Source organism: Quercus lobata, chromosome 1, assembly GCF_001633185.2.
Source record: "Quercus lobata isolate SW786 chromosome 1, ValleyOak3.0 Primary Assembly, whole genome shotgun sequence".
NCBI classification, from domain to species: Eukaryota; Viridiplantae; Streptophyta; class Magnoliopsida; order Fagales; family Fagaceae; genus Quercus; species Quercus lobata.
The window spans coordinates 51815255-51834619 of NC_044904.1; positions in this window are offsets into that span (position 1 = coordinate 51815255).

Here is a 19365-nt window from a genome sequence, read left to right on the forward strand (position 1 = left end):
CTGTCAGATTGCTCATTCTAGACATCTCTGAGCCCATCAGTCCTCTCAAGGATGATCTGGAATGCATCTAAAGGTACAGCTGATGAGGATGAAGCTTTGCTCCTCTTTCCATGGCCTCTTGAGCTTGAGGGTTGTCTTGCAGCCTCTGTCTCAGTCTCCATTGGTCCACCATCTGTTTGGTCACCTTCCTCTTCATCACCTGGGAGACAAACTCTTATCCTTGTAATGGTTAGAGCGTTGATGGTTGAGGGTGTAGGCGTAAGGCTGATATCTTGAGGGATTTCCACAACTTTCAATCTAAAAGGCCTCATAAGAAGGCTGGGAAAGATCAGCTTGGCCCTGGAGGTTGTTCTAGTCTCATCAACAATGGTGTAGAAGATATGAGCACTGATGTCTATGTAGGTGTTCTCCTTGAGCTCCATGAGGAAGATGGCTCTAACATTGTTGATGGTGGTCAGCTTCCTCACTAGGTATAGATTGAACATTATGATGGTTGTTAGACACCTCATGTCAGCTGGGAAGGCAGTAATGTTGAGGCATTTCCCTTCTCTAACTCCCCCAATATGAGATTGGATAGTTTCAATGGATAGCATCATGTCCTTGTAATGGGTGAAGTCATGATCATCCAAACCTTCAAACACGAGCACCTCATCTATGTCATCCACATCTATGGTGAACTCATGTCCTCGAATCCAACAATTTATCTCATTCACTATTAATTTAGCATTAGCATAAAACTCCCTGATCAAAGGCTTACACACTTCAGGCAAGTCACTCAAAAACTTATCCTAAACTCTGCCCTAAAAACAGCTTGGAATGAAAGTGTCCTTCAAATCCACCAAGTCTACAAATCTTTCTTGAATAATGGTTGCCTTTATGTAGAACTGAGTGTATCTCTCAAAATGTTAAAGAGACCTGAACTTGGTATTGTCCATCTTCAGCCTCTTGTCACCCTTCTTGGCAGTAGTCTTCTTCTTTGTAGGAGAAGGAGCCATCTGTAAACACAGTAGAAAAAGCCACAAAAATAGAGCACAATAGATGGAAACTCAAAACATTAGTAACATGTTAGTAACATAGAGAAAGATAGAGCATTATACCAAACATTCAGTTCATGCACAGTTCAAGATCAACATGTCATGAAATAACCCAAAACAGAAGAACACAGTGCATTTTAATACCAATTTTAAAGCATATCATAGTGACAATGAGTACAGAAACTCAACAAGAATCACTTAGGGTACACAACCAAACACATAATCCAATCATGCAAAAAAAAAAAAAACAAACATGGTGACCCAACCATACTCATAATAAAAGTGTATCACAAGAAAATCCCAAAAAAATATACATATGGCAAAAAGACAGATCACAATAGGTATGACATGCTTAAAACATTACAGATTAGTAAACATACTCAATACTGAAATTCAATCATGATAACACTAAAATGTAGCATCTTAAAAGCAAAATCAACAAAACCCATTCATTCAAACTCAACAAAAATAACCAAACCATGTCCGAAACCCCAAGTAACACAATACACAATAAAAACTCACAAATCAAGAAAATCAAGGCAAAGAACATGAAATATATAGTGAGAATAAGAAAACCCATATCTTTTTCTTGAAGATTGAAGTTGGAATGATGAACAAATGGAGGTTTTTTGAGAGTGACTCGGTGAGTTTGAGAGAGATAAAAACGGTGAAGACAATGAACAGTCACAAAATTTCGGGGGAAAACTCAAAAAGGTTTTAAAAAAATGACCTATTTGTGCAAAACACGCGATTTTCGTGACTGAGTTAAGTCACGTGCAAGTCGCCAGGACAAATCGTGAGACACCTGAGATGAAATTTTTGAAAAATTTGTCTAAGTGTTTTTCACAACTAAAAGTTCCACCCTCGAGGAAGTTACGAAGGGAGCCGCGAACATTTCTGTGTAACCCTCGCGACTAGAGCTTTCACCCGCGAACAAGTCACCAGTCGGAGTCGCGAGAAACCTAAAAACCCATTTTTTTGAAAAAAATTCTAAGTATTTTTCGTGACTGAGACAATGACCCGCCAGTGAGTCGCGCAAACCTACTGTATGAGCTTGCGACTGGGGACATGCGACTAGACTAACCCACAACCAAGTCACCACAACCAAGTCAACCAAGTCAACACTGTTTTTGAAAATTTGACATTTTTTGTAAAAACAAAATACTTTCCAAAAACAACTAAAACACTAAAAAAATCTTTTTGTGTTTGATCAACAAAAATTGAGCATGTGAAAACACATTTAATCAAGTACAATCACACAAATGAATATGGCATTCGTTTAACATAGACATGTGTGATATGTGTGGATATCAACAATGAGATAGTCCTTAGTCTAAAATGAAGCTTTAATGATCAATTCAATCGAGCCATACATAATTAGCACTAGATAAAGTGACTCATCTCAATTATAGAAATATGCATATATGACCTCCCACATAACTTGATAACAAAACTATGAAGCTTTTCATTTGGCTCCATATACATCATATCATTTTATCCTTTTTGAAACAATACATCTCATTGTGAGATCAATGCCTGAAATTTTTGATATTTCAATTTGATGAGTTAGCCTTTGGCTTTTTGGGCATCGTACATTTTATTTTACGTCGCTTTCCCTTTTTCCTAGTCAAATACTAGTATGTGCGACAGGTTTTTACAGCTCAATATCTCTTTTCATTTGGAGAGTTACATTTGGTGAGCTCTTTAAGCAAAAACAATAAAATAAATGAGTGTGAAGATATATAAGCACAAGTCTATGCATGTCTCAAGATCAACAATACCATTGACTAATCATTCATGACAAGTTTGAAGATCTATTTACAACAGTCACATAGATGTCAAGATTTCTCCCACAAAGATATGAGTGCATAGGGAACAAGCTACGCTCATAAATGCACAAGGCCATTTGTACAAAGGTATAAGACAAAATATGCTTGTGACAAAACACAATAATGTCAATCAAACTTTTTGGATTTTCTACTTTTTATGTGTTTTTAGATTTTTGACACAAAAAGCAATAAAAGATTGATAAAAAACAACAATGTAAAAATATTTAAAGCTAAAGATAAACAAATACAATTTTTTTTAAAAACTAGCAAAAAGCATACAACCAAGCATTATCACAAAAAATTGGAAGAATTAATGCATGGACATGTTGTAATGCTTATGCATGAGTACCCCTCTTCACCCACACGTCACATGTGTTTGGGGTGATATCCTTATAGGATTGGGTACGAGTGTTGTGGCTTCCAAACCTTTTGTTGAAGCTTGCTAAATAGGTGGTAAATGCATCAATCATCTTCATACCATCCATCATTCCGGAATCACCATCTCAACCTCTTGATTGCTCAATAGCCCAATTCCTTTTGTCGTTTCTTAGTCCTCTTGACCTCTGATTACTTGCATTCTTCAATGCTCTAAGCTTATGACAATTTGGTCTGGTGTGTCCTTGAAGTCCACAATGATGGTAGAAATGTTTTGTTCTAGGAACTCTTTGTGATTTTGGAAGTGATTTCCCTTTGGCTTCAGACCTGACCACTGATTGGTTACGAGGCTTATTCAACACCCGTTGGTCAGCGCCGCATTTTTGTTCTTCTCCACCTTTACTTTCTCAAGAGTAGTGGCAGCTACTACTAGCTCTTTGGCCTTCACAAACTTCACTTCCTTGGTGATATTGACAGCTGAACTACTTTCTCTAGTATATCCCAATCCAGTTCTGTAGGAGAAAGGTTTTTGATGAGAAAGGACTTCATCAAGCTTCTTAGTGGAGACCCTCTCTATCTTGGCATTTGCTGGAACCACCTCAAGCTCAAGGAATTTTACCTTTGTGTAAGCTTTGATTAGCTCACCATTCAGCATCTCTATTTCACATTTGGCCTCCTTATAATGTACTAGAGACTTCTATAGTCCTCCTCTGCCTTTTTCATCTTTTTCACGGCTGCCTTGGCCACCCTTGCATATTTTCCTAACTTCTCAAAGAGGGAATTGTAGTTTTCTTGAATACCCATATTACTTTCATCTTCTTCAACATCCAATTCTTCTACAACTCCCATTGATTCCTCATCACTATGCTCCCCAAGCTATTCTACAAGCAAACTCAAGTCCTCCGAAGACTCAACATGATCAATAGTCATAAAAGTGGAGTAATTCCCTTCTCCATCACAACTTTCCTCCGAATCAGAATTGGAAGAGTCTGAGTCACTAAGAGTGGTGGCATACACCTTGCCTTTCATTCTCAAATAATTAGGAAATTCCTTCTTGAAGTGGCCATGTCCATTGTACTCAAAACAGGTGACTCCTTAAGTAGATTCAGACTCCTTTCCATCTTTCCTTTTGAATTCCTTTTTCTCCTTTCCGATACTTTGGAATTTCCCTTTATCACCAAATTTTCCATTGTTCTTGAATTTCAAGAATTTCTGGAAATTTTTCACAAGGTAAGCAACATCCTTTTCGACAACATCCTCATCCGATGAGTCATGAGTCTCTACCCTTTCATTAATAGTCTTAAGAGTAAGAGATTTTCTCTTCCTTTGTGTGGGCAATGACAGCTCATAAGTCTAAAGCGAGCCAATCAGCTCTTGGACTTTGATATCATCAAGGTCCTTACTCTCTTCAATCGCTGTAACCTTGGCACAGAAACTTTCCAGCAATGACCGAAGGATCTTCCTCACTATCTTGGAATCCTCCATTTTCTCACCCAAATTAAACTTGCCAATGACCACTTCATTCAGCTTACTATAGAAGGAGTCAAAAGACTCGTCCTCACTCATTTTCAGCTCCTTAAACCGGGTGGTCAGCATCTGCAACTTAGTGTCTTTTACTTTCTTCGTTCCTTCATAAGTGGTCTCCAATATCTGTCATGCCTCCTTGGCAACAGTGATGTGAGATATCCTATGGAACTTATCTGGAGATACACCACAAAAAATAGTGTTTAGTGCTTTACTATTCGCATTAGACACCACGAGAGCTGCCTTATCCCACGTGGATTTGGTAGCCTCCGGCCTAGTCCATCCAATATCAACGGCATCCCAAACAATTTCATCTATTGAACATAAAAATGCCCTCATTCAGACTTTCCAAAAGGCATAATTGTTACCATCAAAATATGGTGGCTCATTTAAAGATTGAGACTGGTCCATCTCAAACGGGGTCAAGGATTACACTAGGGTAATTAAATCACAACAAGTGCACCCCCTCTGATACCAATTGAATGTTCAATTAGTGTATAAAACAACTTGAACATTTAGACCTCCAATTCACAAATTACCAATTCAAGTTTATTATCAAAAATATATGTGCGAAACATGAACATAAACTAAATCATAATTCATAAAACAATCTAAACCAAATAATATCACAACCACAGAAGAAATTAAATGGCAAAGATTAAAGGAAGAGAAATGCAAACACAAGGACAACACAGTAATGTGTTATCGAAGAGGAAACCGAAGTGCTAGGCGTAAAACCTCTTCGCCGCCCTCCAAGCGGTCAATAATCCACTCAAGAATGAAGTTGGGATACATGAACAGCAGAAGACCCTCTAAGCCTAATCTACCCAGTGTACCTAAGCCCTCCAAGCTTCTTGTTTCAACGAGGTTACGCCGAACCTTTGTCTTCTTTAGCTTACCGGATTCCGCTATAACCCATAGCACTAATTAATCTCAATTGGTCCCTTCCTAACTGCTTCCCAAGCACCAAAAAGCCTTCTCACAGATATGGGTATGGTGAGAAAAGGTTTTGGCTAATGTACCTCTCAAGGATGTAACAATGGAGAGGGTGAGAGTTGAGGAATTTGAAGAGTCACTATGTAAAGATTGTGGATGAGTCAATCTTGTTTTTCTCTAGGGTTTCTCTTTCAAGATTCTCTCTGGAAGCTCTCTACATTTCGTGGGTATAAGGGGTATTTATACTTGTGTGAGAATGGAATGCGAAGAGTCAGTTTTTCAAAACAAAGTTGGCTAGGGACTTGGCCTCGCAACTTGACTGAGTCGTGAGTTCAAGCTGCAAGCTAATTGAATGGCCAGTCTGGACTTTTTGTCCTGTAGTACTACAACTGTCATGACAGTTCAGCTTCTCTGCATGCTTCACTCGTGTGCATCCTCTGGGGGCTTGCCAGTCGCGAGCCACTCACAAGATCCAGTCACGAGTCCCTGCTTCAGTGCACAGTCTTGAGCATTTCTTCACACTCTTTAACACACTACCCTTACATGACTCCCACCTAAATACAGGGTTTCTAAATACTGAATTACAAGCAAATTGACACAGAATAAAGCCAACAAAATAGTTGATTAAATTTAACCTTACAGATAATCTCCCAGATTTAGAATAAATGGAAGATCAAAGAAGAAAGGCTAATGCCTTATCATGAATGTCTTCAAAAGTGGGCCTCAAAATTCAGCAAGATCCAATATCAATATATGCCAAGGATGCAAAATCAAATTGCCGATGCTTTAGCAACCATGGCATCCATGATGGATGGGCCAAAAGAAGATGAAGCCAAACCAATAGTGGTGGGACAGAAAGAAGAAATAGCTTATTGCATGACAATAGAAGAGGATGAGGAAAAGAATGGAGAAGGTGAATGGTATTCAGACACCCTACAATACCTAAAGGATGGCACGTACCCACCATCTGCAGATAAGAATGACCAATTGACCATCTGGAGGTTGTCTACTAATTACATTATTTGTGGTGAAAGGCTTTACAGAAGATCATATGATGAAATTCATCACCTTTGTGTAACCAAGGAAGCACACCAAATAATTGAAGAGGTTCATGAGGCAAGTTATGGGCCACATATGAATGCACACATGCTATCAAGGAAGATAATGAGACAAGACTATTATAGGACTACTATGAAAGCCGACAGTGCGGTTCATGTATGAAAATGCCATTAATGCCAAGTCCATGGAGATCTGAAGCACACGCCACCCATGCCATTACATACCATGACATCGTCCTGGCCATTCTCTACATGGGGGATAGACATTATTGGGAAAATTCACCCAACAACATCCAATGGCCATGAATTCATACTTGTAGCCATTGATTACTTCACTAAATGGGTAGAAGCCGCCTCATACAAGGTTCTGAATTCAAAGAAAGTTGCTCAATTCATTCAGACCAATATCATCTACAGATATGGAGTACCACATGAAATTATCTAAGAAAATGGGTAGCATTTCAAGGGAGAAATAGAGAAGCTGCTATGACAGTTCAATATTCAACACCACAAGCCTTCACTTTACCATCCTCAGAAAAATGGAGTAGTTGAGGCTGCTAACAAAAATATAAGGAAAATCTTGAAGAAGAGCACAAAGAATTACAAGGACTGGCACCCACAATTATCCTATGCACTCTAAGGGTATAGAACATCAATTCAACCATCCATCGAAGCCACTCCTTATTCATTAGTGTATGGGATGGAAGCAGTTCTTCCCATTGAAATAGGTGTCCATTCACTAAGGACAATATTGGAAAGTGAAATCCCTAAAATAGATTGGTTGCAAAGCAGATATGACCAGTTATGCATATTGGATGAAAAGAGACTAAAGGCCTTATATCATATTAAAGGTTACCAAAGGAGGCTTGGGAAAGCTTTTGACAAGAAAGTAAGAATCAAAGATTTGAAGTTGGGGGATTTAGTGTTGAAAGAGATTTGAGCCCCAACTCAAGATGCAAACGGGAAATTCAAGTAAAATTGGGTAGGCCCATACATTATCAAGCAAATATACTCTGGGAAGCAGTAAGGTTTACGGATTTAGATGCAAACCCTTTCACTGAGCCAACCAACATGGATTAATTAAAGAAATACCATGTCTACGGTGGTAGTCTGAAAGCACCACGTCTGAAGTGGTTGTAAATTATGTTATTTCCCTTCCTAGGCTTTTGAAAAAAAAAAAAAAAAAAAGGAACTCGCTAGGTTGAAAACCCAAAAGGGCAGTTGAGGCAAAAATTAGAGCAAAAAAAAAAGAAAGGTAGGTTGAAAACCCGAAAGGGTGATCTACGCAAAAGGAGAGTAAAAAAGAGAGTGAGAGAGCATGCTAGGTTGAAAACCCAAAAGGGCGGCCTAGGCAAAAGTTAAGACAAATAAAAATCAATGAACTACATGATGACCTAATCCTTGTACAAAGGGGGTACATAGGCAACCATGCATTGGTCCGGTCACAATTTCCTAAAAACACCATTCGCCCATTAAACAAAATTTTTCAAAATTCAACCAGCCTATTAAGCCATGTCATTACACAAAATCCAAAAAACCAAACCTTAAGAAGCCAAACCCGAAACCAAACTAAACCTCAAGAACCCAACCCTAAAAAAAAAAAAAAAAAAAAAAAAAAACCTAAAACCCTACATCTTAAACAGTACCCTTAACCTACAAGTCCTAAATAATTCCTAAACATAAGAGTTTTTACATCAACTTCTAAATAAACATGTTCAAAGAAAAAAAATAAGAAGGTCACTTTGTCTTCAGTTTTTCTCTTTAGGTTGATCATTGATTTCCTTTGTGCTAGATACTTTGTCATCCTTGACCCTTCTTTTAAATTCATAGTTGTCATTATCATGTCTTTCCCAACTCTAAGAAACTGCTTTCTCATAGAAACAATCTCAATTTCCTTGTCAGTAATCTTGTCCACCAACCAATTAGAGTATTCTGTAGTCATCTTGTGAAAGTGAACCTTGACAAAAGACTGGTCCACTCGGTCAGCCATCTCCAAGCCCAACAGCATGTTCCTTATAGAAGTAGGATTTGTGTCCACAGGAGTGAAAGGTCTTCTTCTTTTTCTGCTAGGCATTTCTTGCTCATATTGGAACTGCCTCAAGAATCTATCTGCCTTGTAGAAAGTTGCCCTTTGCAATCCAACAATGAAGATGTGATTTGATCCTAAAGACTGCAGTAGAAGGGGTGGGCACTTCCACCAATAACAGTTCCATCAGATTGAGGCACTGGATTTCTTGTTCAAAAATTTCACCTAGTCGCTTTTAGTTTGGCACTCAATTTTGATGACAGTCCTGCTAAGAAAACTGCTAGGACCATAATTACCAGTTGTAGGCCTGGCAATCATATCCAATCGCTCCATCAGCCATATCTGCAAAGTCAAGGGACTCCCAAGAAAGTTTTGAGATTTTCCACCATGAAATACAGAGTCCAGTCCTAGAAGAGTTTCTGCCAAGATCAAAGAAACAGGATTATCACCATCCTTCATTTGACTCACCACACTTATGGCTCGAGCATCCATAAAACCATGTCTTCCAAAGCAAAGCAAAAATTCTCCCACAAAGCATAGGGCCAAGCCAAAAAATTTCTACATATTATCGGTCACTCCATAAGTGCGTTTGTTAATCAGCCTGGAAACAATTACACGAAGATTCACCATATGTCCTTCAACCATACTACTAGTAATGGAAGTAGGAAGACCGAGAACATGCCTGGGATCACAAGAAACCGCTATAGATTTTTTGCTTGAATCATAGTCCAAAATAGCGTAAAATTCTTCGATTGTGGGATAGAGTTCAATAGTTTTAAACCGGAACACGTGATCTTCGGGATCCCAGAATTTCACAGCATCACAAAGGGAATCCCACTTGATTTTGACTTTCCTCAGAGCCTTAATTCCCTCCAGTTTGTAGGCTGTAAAATTGGTCCTGGTACTGAAATTAATGCTACAAACCCATCTATTGATATCATGAATTGTTGAATGAGAAAAATTTTGATTGTTAGCCATAGATGACTTTTGCTTGTGATTATTTTGTTTTGCTACCCTTGATGTAGGGATTTGTTGCAAGAGAGATCATTAATATAAGCTACATCAGTTCCTAAATTAGGTTTAAATAGGTTTCAAAGAGTTTGTAGCTGAGTAGGAAAGTTTTTCATGGTCACACACGAAGGAAATATATTTCAAAAAACTCGAAAACGCAAAACACACATTGGAAAAGCGTGAGGAGTTGGCCCACCATGGCATAAGTGTCATGGCATGGCCAAGTGCCATTCGGCACTGTAAAAGTGCCGAACGGCACTCCTCAAATGCAAAGTGGCACTTAGCCTTGCCATCACTCATTCGTACAATTTCATGCAATTTTGCATTTTCAAGCTTTTTTTTTGGGATCGTAAAACACTCAAAAAAAAATTTGGTTAAACTGGGGCATTTAGACATGCCTAACTCATTTGTTTTCAAAAATCATCACTTGAATCATTATTTTCAAAAATTGATCAAATAAAGATTTTTTCCAAGCTCCGAAATATATCTCTCAAACTAGGGGCATTCAGCCATGGCTCATTCATTTTTAAAAAGAAAAAAGGGAAACCACCATCATCATCTTTTCAAAAAAAAAAAGTAATCATCAAGATTTTCAAAAATCATGCATTCATCTTAAACTAGGGGCATTCGGCTTCGCCTCATCCAAGTAAGTGCAAATTCCATCAGGGTTAATCAAGATAAGTTTAAATTGGTACTACAAGATCTCATCAAGTGAATTCTAAACTTGTCTCAGTTAAAGTTTCTACATGATCAAGGGCAATTCCAAGGACAAAGAGCTAAACATGCAAGTTAATAAAATATTGTCTAAGGAACACTTCCTTTTGTTTTGCAGGAAAAATTAAAAATACAAATCAAATATCATTGGGACTCTGGGTCCGCCTGCGAGAAGTCCTCCTCGACCCACCTCTAGAGGAGCCGCCTTCTGTATTTCCCTCTTGACTTGCATAGAATCAAGGATCATACTGATGATTCTTAAGTTCAAGATTTCTGATCCTATCCTCCAAATTTCCTCTAGCAGAATTAGCCGCTTCCATTCGACTCACCTGAAATGTCAGCAAAATCAAGTGTTATTTATCAAGAAAAGTCCAAGCAAAAGCCACTTGGAAAGCATCATTGCATACCCAACTTGCCTCATTGATCACATATTGGGAAGACTGAGTATGAGCCAACAGTTGCAAACCTCCAATCATTTGCATACTTTCCTTCTCAAGATCAACAACAACCTAAAGCACAAATCTACCAAGATCAGGAGCCATTCAGTAAGCCAAGAAGAGATATAGACAAGGAACTAAAAAAATTCAAGAACACACTGGATCAGGCCAAGGGACGTTTGGTGTGTGCTCTAGCCTATTCAAAGGCATGAAACAATATGTTCCATCAAGATTCATCACTTCATATTGCCATGCCAAAAAATGGGGATAAGTCTCCATGAAAGAACTAGAAGAGCTACCAACATGGTAAGAGGAAGGAATTTCTTCTTCTTCTTCCTCTCCCTCTTCCTCTCCTTCAGAAGATGGAGTCTGAAAATCCAACATGCAAATGTTGTCACCAAGAAAAAATATGGAAAAGGAATATGCAAGATGAAAATTTGACTTCAGAAGAGAAGAGAAATATCGATATGCCGGCAAGGCAACCTTGTAGATGAGTTTGAATAAATTTAAAATAAGTCCCTGCTACTCTTGAAACCACAAAGCCAACACGAGCCTGAGCAATTTCTTCATCAGTCAAAAGGTCAGCCAACTGGATGGAGGGACAAGAAGGAACTAGAATTGTTATAGGAGGATACATATGCTGAACCTAAGGCAACACCCAATTACCAAGATACCAATACCTTCCATGCCCACTCTTAAACAATATCTAACAACTACTTAGCTCCAAGCCCACTCACACTCCGCATACTCCTCACATCCAACCCAAGGATTTAAACACATCAGAAAAATCACCAAAGAACCCAGAATGAGAAAATAACCAAACCACCACTAAGCACCAAAGATCCCCCCCCCCCCCCCACACACACAAAAAAAAAAAAAAAAAAAAAAAAAAAAGGACTCACTTCATCAGCAATCAAGTTGTCAACCACCAAGCGCCAAATTTCCAAAGAACGCCTGGAGGGTGAAGACAAACGATGTTTTGGCAACCAACGGAGAAATCTAGGAAAAATGTTATTAACCTCCTCCCGAATTTCAGGAGCCCCTCCTCATCATTCCAATCAAATGTTGGATCATATTTCTTGCCATAAAAAGTAAGAAAATAAGATTCATTGGAAGAAGAAGACATGTTGGTGCAAAGAAAAGATGGATTTGAAAATGAGTTTCACCAAAAATGGGTGTGTGGCAAAAGTGCTCAAGAACACAAGGATCTAAAAAAATATAGAGGGAGATGAGTGAAGGAAGGTTGAGAAGCTTAGAAAAGTTTTTTTTTTTTTTTTTGGGAGAAGAAATGGTGGGGTGAAGAAGAAAAATCAAAGTGAAGATGAGGGTGAATAGTGTTAATGGTGGAAGAAAAGATGGAGGAAGAGAAAGCAACCAAAAAAAAAAAAGAGACAAGGAAAGTGGGGGGCCAAAATTCGGCCCCCACACTTAAACTCAGCTAAGTTGTTGAGTCAACTCAGTTTGATTGAGTTAACTCAGTCGACTCCCAAAAAAAAAAAAAAAGTTTTTCCTTTTTCTTTTTTTTTCTTCTTTTTATTTTCTTTTCTCTTCCACTTCAAAAAAAATCACATCATGAAAAGAGAAGGGTCATATTGATTTCTAAAAAAAAAAGAGAGAGAGAAAAGAAAATTCTTGGAGCGGATTAAGGATAAAAAATTACTTTCAAATTCCAAATTTTTTGCAAATCCCAAATTTTCAATTCAAAATTTTCATTCCCAAGTTCCAAATTTTAATTTTCAAATTCAATCTCAAATTTAAAGTCTCCACTTTTAAAATTTCATCTTCCAAATTTCAAATTTCAAATTCCAAGTTTCAAACTTTCAAATTTCAAGTTTCAATTTTTAAATCTCAAAATTCCAAAGTCTCAAGTTTCAAAATTTCAAGTTTCAAATCTCAAGTCTCAAATTTCAAAATCTCTAGATTTCAAGTTGCGAGTTTTCAAATCTCCAGTTTCAAAATTTCAAGTTGCAAAAATTTCAAATTTCATGTTCAAAATTTCAAGTCACAAATTTTCAAAACTTCAAAGTCTCAAGTTTCAAAATTTCAAGTTTCAATTTTCAAGTCTCAAAATTCCAAAGTTTCAATTTTCAAGGTTTAAAATTCAAAATTTCCAGTTTCCAATTCCAAGCTTCTAGTTTCAAAAATAAAATCTTTTTCAAAAAACCACCAAAAATCAATCAAATTTTTCTTGATAAAATTGAAATCAAGAAGGGAAAAATGAAAATCACACATTTAAAAAACAAGGGAGCAACAAAGCACTTATCATTTAAAGTCTAATCCCAAATTTTGACTTTTTGTAGGCGGTAACTCAGATCAAAGTTGAAAAGCCCTTTGATCGACATTCCAGCAACTCGAATGAAAGTTGAAAAGCTCTTTTATCGACATGCCAGCAACTCAGATCAAAGTTGAAAAGCTCTTTGATTGACATTCCAGCAATCCAGATCAAAGTTAAAAAGCCCTTTGATCGATATTCCAGCAATCCAGATCGAGTTTGAAAAGCCCCTTGGTCCCCACAGCTTTAGTTCTGAGGGTGAAAAGCCCCTTGTTCATCACAGCTCCGGTTCCAAGGTTGAAAAGCCCTTTGGTTACCTTTCACCAAGATCAAGGTTGAAAATCCCCTTGGTCGCCACAACTCTGGTTCCAAGGTTGAAAAGCCCCTTGGTTACCTTTCATCAAGATCGAGGTTGAAAAGCACCTTGGTAGCCACAACTCCAGTTTTGAGGTTGAAAAGCCCCTTGGTTAACTTTCATCAAGATCAAGGTTGAAAAGCCCCTTGGTCACCACAGCTCCGGTTCTAAGGTTGAAAAACCCCTTGGTTCCCTTTCATCAAGATCGAGGTTGAAAAGCCCCTTGGTCGCCACAACTCCGGTTCCAAGGTTGAAAAGTCCCTTAGTTACCTTCCATCAAGATCGAGATTGAAAAGCCCCTTGGTCGTCACAGCTCCACTTCCAAGGTTGGAAAGCCCCTTGGTTACCTTTCGTCAAGATTGAGGTTGAAAAGCCTCTTGGTCACCATAGCTCCAGTTTCAAGGTTGAAAAGCCCCTTGGTTACCTTTCATCAAGATCGTGGTTGAAAAGCCCCTTGGTCGCCACAGCTCCAGTTCCAAGGTTGAAAAGCCCCTTGGTCACCACAATTCAATCGCCACAGCTCCAGTTCCAAGGTTGAAAAGCCCCTTCATTCCCTTTCGTCAAGATCAAGATTGAAAAGCCTCTTGGTCACCTCAACAATTCAAGATCAAGATTGAAAAGCCTCTTGGTCACCTTAATTACCATCCATTCAAGATTAGGATTGAAAAGCCACTTGGTCACCTCAATTACCATTCATTCAAGATCAGGAATTAAAAGCCTCTTGGTCACAGCAATTATCAAGAATCATTTCAAAGTTCATTAGCTATCAACTAGGTCAAGAATTTTTATTTTTTTTGTCAAAGGCAAGACACCAGTTCTATGTTCCAAAGTTTTAGGTTCGAGGGCTAGGTAATCTTTGAAAATTCAACCCCAATTAAATCACGGCCACCAAAATCAGTGTCTTTGTTTTACATTGACATTCGCTTTCCAAGCTCTGTCAATGAGGGGCATTCTGTAGACACTTGATTTTCCACCCATGATTTATTCGAGGAGAATGACTGGAATGACCATTCATATACCCCAAAAATCATGATTGCATTACATGCATTATCTTGTTCATTGCATATCATAAAAATGATCTTGAGATTATAACGGTAGCAACAGTATGCCTAGTTTCCAAATTGGACCATCAGATCGAAACATATCGCATGATCAAGATTGCACGGTCAACATGCATTGTGTCTAGGTGGAGTCAACCACACATGATTAATTTAAATAAATTTTGATTGGCTAAAAAATTAAAATTAATTAAATAATTTTGTGATTGGTTGATAATTAGTATCAAAAAAAAGATTGCTTGCATGGGAATAAAGGGATGGTTGGATAATAATAAAATTGTGGATAATCTAAACTTTATCAAGATTTATTTTAGAATATTTATCTACAAGATAATTGTTGCTGAAAAGACCTGAATTATCTAGAAAAGAGATAAAAATCTTAGAATACGGATTGAAAACACGTCTAAGTGCAAGGCTCGGCTCAAGAAAACCTAAAAAAGGAGTCTAAAACGCACCCAAACACAAAAGCATGATTGGCATCCAAGAGTGCCATTTGGCACTTTTGGAGTGCCGAATAGCACCTATAAGGGCTTTGGCCCGACGCTCTTTAGGTGACGATAAAACACATCATTTACAACTTTTTCGCAGAAGGACGCGTCCTGATTCATAATCGTCATTGCTTATTTTTTAAGCATTCTAGCCTCTATAAATAGAGACTGGATCTCAAAATTCAAGATACTCTTTTACGCTTTAGGGGAGACACTTTCTCACACTCTCAAATTTCTCATATATCTGATCTCCCTTTTTGATTAGGTTTCAAAGATAATTGCATAAATTTCTTTGAACCCTAAAATATCCCCTCAAGAAGAAGAGTGCTCCATGCAAGAGGTTGTTTCTTATTACCCTTTTTTTTTCTTATGTTTCTCTTGTTGTGATGATGCATGTTTATATATTCTTTTAGTTTAGTTATTTCAAATATTCATATCATGAATTGTTGATTTATTTTTTTGAAACATGTTCTTGATTCTTTTTATTGTTGTTATGATCTATTTCTTAGTTTCAAAAATCTGCATGTTATCACTTCTTTTTCTCAAATAAAAACGGATCTGCATCTTCATTAGATGCAAATTTGAATTTTTCTCAAAATAAAAACGGGATCTACATCTTCATTAGATGCAGATCTGAATTTTTCTTAGATTAAAAATGGATCTGCATCTTCATTAGATACAGATCTGAATTTTCTCAAAATAAAAACATATATGCATCTTCATTAGATGCAAATATGAATTTTTTCTTAAATCAAAAACGGATCTGCATCTTCATTAGATGCAGATCTGAATTTTTCTCAAATCAAAAAACTGATCTGCATCTTCATTAGATGCAGATCTTAATTTTTTTTTAAAAAAATAAAAACTGATTTGTATCTTCCTTAGATACAGATTTGATTTTTCTTAACATAACAGATTTTGAAATATAAAAAATAAAAAAATAATAATAATAAAGATCATGAATGGTTGTGTTTGTTGTGTTTGTTCTATTTAGTGCATGTAGCACAAATTTATTTCATGAATGAAATCCTCTTCTCAAGAAATCTTTTTCATATTTTTTGTACATATAAAAAAAATAAAAAAATAAAAACAGATCATATTTTTCTTTCATGAAAAAAACAATTTTTCTATTTCCTAAAAACAGATCTGATTTTCTTTCATCAAAAAACCTCTTTTTTTAGTTCTCAAAAACAGATCTGATTTTTCTAAACTCAATTCAATATTTTATCCCAACAATAGATCTGAATTTTGTTTAACAAAGAGGATGGTGCATTCATAAGTAAACTTGTGTGATTTAGTTTTTTTTTTTTTTTTTTTAATTTTTTTTTATGTGTGCAACATATCATTCATGTCATGCATAAAGGGGTATATTGGTCACAAGAGTCTAGAAGACCAGACTCTGTCTAGGCAAAATGGGTGTCTAACACCTTCCCATTTCGTAACCTAGCCTCCAAATTAAGTGTCTTTGGATAGGTAGATCTAGGTCTTTTCTTTGTCCTATTTTTGGTATATTGTAACTAGGACAAAAAGCCATGTAATTATTTGGTAATTTATAACTAGGACCCAAAGCCATGTAATTTTCAATTTTTCAAATATTTATTCTTTTTTACTCAATCAATGAAATGGAAAAATTCAGTCATGTAATTTGTACTTAATTTTTTCTTCTCTTTTTTTGTATAAAAAATAAGTGGCGACTCCACATCACTTACCCAAAAAGAGAGGTGTCTTTCAAAGCACCCAAAAATCTCTCTTTTTTTGAGAGGCACTTTTGCAATCTCTAACACAAGGTGTGCCCAAAAGATCCTTTCCCGGTTTCAAAGATATACCAATTAGTTGATGCGATGTTCAGACATTCGAGGATGAGTTTCCTAGATGCATTTTAGGGGTATCACCAGATCGCCTTAGCTCCCGAGGACCAAGAAAAAACTTCACTTATTTCCCCTAAAGGAAATTACCACTACAAAGTAATGTCTTTCAGACTAAAGAATGCAGGATCGATCTACCAGAGAATGGTTACGAGGATGTTTAAGGATCAACTTAGGAGAAATATGGAGGCATACATTGATGATATGGTAGTCAAAAGCAAACAAACTCAAAAACATCTGAAAATCTATCCAAAGTATTCAGAGTTTTGAGGAAATATCATCTCAAGCTAGATGCCTTAAAGTGTGCATTTGGAGTTAGGTTGGGAAAATTCCTCGATTACATGATCACTCACTAAGCAATAGAGGTAAATCCCGGTCAAATTATGACCATACAATGTTTGCAATCCTCAAGGAATCCCAAGGAAGTACAACATTTCACGGGAATGGCAGCAGCCTTTAACCGATTCATCTCCAAATCAGCTGAACAGTGCAAACCTTTCTTCTAGCTCTTGAAGAAATGGAAAGACTTTAAATGGACACCTGAATGCGAAAAGGCATTCCATGGGCTAAAGGAGTATTTGGCAAGAGCTCCAATACTTTCACGGCCTGAGAAAGGAGAAAATTTATACATGTACCTATCGGTGTCCGACCACGCTGTCAGCGTGGTTCTTGTTAGAATAGATGGGGGTCTTAAAAAACCAGTGTATTATGTAAGCAAGACACTACTCGAGGCCGAGGATAGATACCTTCTCTTTGAAAAGGTTGCTTTAGCCTTGGTGCATGCCACCAGGCAAACTACCACACTACTTTTCAGGCCCACATGGTAATTGTCTTAACTAAACACCAATTACAAGTAGTTTTGAGAAGAACTGACTTTTCGGGGGGAGTAGAAAATTGAGGGACTGCTTTAGGAGCCTATGACATCAAATACCAACCTCGTACATCAATATTTTATGGATGGATTTACCCAAGGAGGTATTGAGGGGAATTCCAATTTGAATTAAGTACATAATGTAGGCCTAACTCCAACTCCACCATGGAAAGTTTATGTTAATGGAGTGTCCAACTTGCAAGGATTTGGACTGGGAGTGGTCCTTATTTCCCTAGAAGGAATTGCCCCCGAACAGTCAATAATATTGGAGTTCTAGACCTCTAACTATGAAACTAAATATGAAGCATTATTGTTTGGCTTGCAAATGGCCAAACAAGTTAAAGCATCCAAGGTAAAGATATACTGCGACTCTCTGTTGGTTACCAACTAGGTTAACGAAGAATTTGAAGCTTGGAATGAAAAAATTGTTAAATACTGGGGGGAGAGGTAAAAATGTTGCAGAAACAATTTGATCAAATCTCCATAGTTCAAATACCTCAGGGAAACAACAGTCATGCAAGCCCTCTAGCGACTTTGGCCTTCTCGGTTGCAAGTCCTACTCCTTTGATAATCACCATGGAATCTTTATCTCAACTGAGCATACATCACTCGGATGGTACATAGATGGTAAAAATCCACCCTAGCCTTAGTTGGATGTGTTAGGACATATGTGAATCAGGTTAGGAACATATGTCAATATAGAATTGGCTAATCTTTTGACAAAACACACTTTACTTGTAATTGGGTAGATCTAGGATGTGTTTAATGCTTCAAGGAACAAGAGTTCAAGTCCAATTGTTAAAACCATGCAAGTTTGTCCAAGAAACAAGTGAAGAAATGCTGGATTTTAAAACCTGACAGCTAGCTCGACAAATTGCATCTATCGAGGTTTAAAAGGAACTTTAGCCCGATGCTCGACAGCTGCTCGATAGATACTCTATTTTTTGAGATTTATGAAAATCAGATTTTCAGTTCTGATTTTCATCCAATCCATGTATACATGTTTGGGCTTTCTTTTCTCACAACCCTAAACATATATAAGAATTATTTTAAGGACCGTCACAGCTGATACAAGTGAGTGCAACTTGATGCAAAGGTTTTTCACAAGCATATTGTGACCAAAGACAATTTGCCATAGTTCATCTTTCTTTTCAAGAAGCTGCTGCGTTTGTACACAATAGGGTTTTGTAACCAAGGAGCTTCGTGATCTTCATCATGTTGATGAACTGAAGAACTTTGTAGCTAACATCCTTCTCAAGTTGGTGATTAGTCACGTACTTGGATCCATACATTGATTGGTTAGTTACGTACTAGGAGCCATGCATTGAAAATGAAAGATTGTCACTATAGAACAAGTCCAATTGGATATTGGGATAAGGGTTCAACTGTAGGTTGGTATAAGGTACTAGGAATCTTGTAACCGCTTGTTGTGATAATAGTAGATTCTCAGAAATGGTGACCTTAAAATCACTCGGTGGGGTTTTTGCCGTGTAAGTTTTCCCCATTTATAAA